Genomic DNA, 2,912 nt, shown 5'->3' with positions numbered 1-2,912 from the left:
AAGATTACAAAAGAATTTTTAAAAACTGCTTACCGCATTACTGATATTACTTTCATCATAGAAATAAAGTCTTTTTTATTATTCGTTTCGTGACTGAACAAACCGTAATAAAATATAAAGGTACTTTTAATATTCATTTTATTACAATCTAATTAAAAATCCAGGTCACTGAATCAAATTTCCGGTCACGTTACCAAAGATGAAAACAGTGACTTGATAGCAGACTTGGTTTCTGTATTCGAAATGGTTTAGATATGGTAAATATCCCACATTACTTATCTCCACTAATCAATCATTTCAGGGATTTGAAATTTCAAATTCTGTGGTGGAAATGCAGCCATTAGTTAATTAAGATGTGTATTTTTTTAGCATAAATAAAATACTCTTAGCAACGTCTGCTCTCGACTTAGGAAGAAAATACTCCTCTTCAAGTTTCGAGACCTCTCTTCGGGGTTTTACATGCCCCTTGGGTCGAGAGTTATGAAAGAAATAATTGGCCCACATAATAAAGTGGAAGGAAAGTAAACCAGCGGCGATATTATAAATAGAAGCACCAATTTCCACTTAGTAGAAAATCAAGTTTATATTTTATGATCTATTTTTTCATATAAATATTTTTTCTGAATCACTTAGGACTAAATTTCTTTAAAAATGTTTTGATATTTTCGTCAGGAAATTAAAAACTTTTAATGGGTACCAATTGAAGGAAAATGGAACGGTAAAATTACAAATTGAATCCAATCTATTCAGTTTGAAATAGCATAGTGCAAAAAATAAAGTAAACTCGCATCTCCTTTATATTCGTTGTTTAAATCTTAATAGTTTGTTGATCTTGGAGATCCGAGTTCCTGCCTCCTATGAAAAAACTATATGAAATTACTTGGTTTGCTACGCCTTACGCTAGGCAAAATAAAGCACTAAAAATATATGCAAGAGCATTCAAGAAGCGGGTAATAGCCAGGAAGAAGAGTCGGCTAACCAAAGAAAAGAGGAAGAGACCTAAGTGGTACAGTATCGTCTACACTTTACTTACCTTTAAAAACCCGGAGCAAAGACATTTCGAGTAAAAAATTTGCGTTGAAAAAAAAGACCTCACTTCGTCTCGTTTTACTCAGTAACAACACAAAGTCAGTACCGGCAGTCATGTTCGAGAGTTTGCGAATTTCACAGAGTTTGCACACACGTGAAACACTATTGCATTTACAACCTTTAATTCAATTGTCTTTTATTAATGACGAGATTTAAGTTACTCGAAAGTCTTTTATAACTTATAATATTTACATCACTTGAAAGTCACATCGCTAATTTTAACGGAAAATTAGAAACTATCTGGCAATGAATAATCTTCTGATGGTTGAGTTGTGTGTACACCCTTTAAAGTTTTTATTGACTGCAAAAATATTCAAGTCAATCATTTTGTTAGGATTAATGGAGGCTTTAGCGACTGTATAACATTAAACCCTGCAATGCAAAATGCTCCAGAGCAAACTCCAGAGGAGACTCTAAAGCATTATATTTATTTCGAAAATCAAATGAGATTTTAAACTCTACGAGCTTAAACTCTACATGGCAAAACTCAACACAAAGCTAAATAATTAAGGTATTATAAGATTAAAATCATTTAATTAGTTGAACAGTACTTCTCTAAAAACAAACTTTTCAATGGGATGCCAATTGTCATAATACTTTAAGAACTGATGAACCTGAAGTTGCGAACGTTCAAATGAAAGAAATATTTTTCCCCCATTTCCATTTTGCCCATAAATATTGTTCCAACTGTAATTTAAAATATACATTATAACCTTGCTCCAATAATAAATTATTTCCAACATAAATAAACAGAACTTAAATTTCGAATGATTTTTTGAAGCCTTTCACTGCGAAGATTTTTAAAAATTTTGATAAGCACATTTTGCACGCAGGACTTCCGAATATACAATTCGATGGTGCAAAAATAAATCTTAAAAATAATTGAATAATTTTTGTGTGAAATAAAATTATGCAGGGTTTATAACATTAAAAAAAATTCAATATTTTGTATAGAGTTTTGTGGTATGTGTTTATGTAGGGTTTCATTTTGTAGAATCACTACTATTCCCAATTAACGTAATTTTGAATAGATGAAAATAGAGTTGCTAAAAATCATGAACGCATGTTTAGCTTTGAAGTCTGTTTCTAATATTTAAAAAATTAACATCACAAAGTAAAATTAGGATGGTCACTTTTAACACCGGAAAAATGCCCCGCCATTTCCCGGTTCCCAACATTTTTTCTGATTATTGAAATTAAAAGGTTCAAGTCGATAATGCGGAAAATGTTCTCATTATAATTGATCAAAACTAAACTGCAAATTAAAACAGTCAAAATTTAAATCATCTGAATTTTCAACGTTCCAAGTTTAAGATTAAACTTTTTAAAATTAAATATTCTAATAATTAACAAGTTATGAAATGGAAAGCTTCTGATCTCAATAGTTTTAATTGCACTGGCTTTAAATAAACTTTATCTTACAATGGTAGATTCAAAATAATAAAGTATAAATTTCAAAATCTTTAATCATACAAACTAAATATCTTCAGAAAAAAATTCCCGATATTTTTCAAGTTTGCCTCCGTCTTACGAACAAAACTAATTTTGGTAACTAAAATTTAACATATTGGATTGTCTTACGTGATACATACTTTTTGACATATTTTTTATTATTACAGACGTTTTATTATGAATGTTTCAATAAAGCTTCGGAAACATAAAAATGAAATAAAACCAATTTCATACGTTCTTCTTTTTTTAGAAGAAAAAATGAACATTTCAGGAAATTATCGCACATTTTAAATGAATGTTTTTATTACTGTGCTTGCAGATTTCACAAAGAAGCTTTGAAGCTTCAATGAGGAATCAGTCCAAGCTAAGAA

The 2,912-nt window shown here is 29.9% G+C and overlaps 1 protein-coding gene across 1 annotated transcript in view; it reads right to left on the bottom strand.

Moving 5' to 3' along the window:
- Window positions 1–2,912, bottom strand: part of LOC117174316 (atypical protein kinase C) — a 94,932-nt gene that overhangs the window by 91,005 nt on the left and 1,015 nt on the right. The window lies entirely within an intron of this gene.

The sequence above is a fragment of the Belonocnema kinseyi genome, chromosome 6 (assembly GCF_010883055.1).
Source record: "Belonocnema kinseyi isolate 2016_QV_RU_SX_M_011 chromosome 6, B_treatae_v1, whole genome shotgun sequence".
Lineage (NCBI taxonomy): Eukaryota > Metazoa > Arthropoda > Insecta > Hymenoptera > Cynipidae > Belonocnema > Belonocnema kinseyi.
The sequence above is the reverse complement of the archived record's forward strand: the minus strand, read 5'-3'. Positions and strand labels throughout refer to the sequence as shown.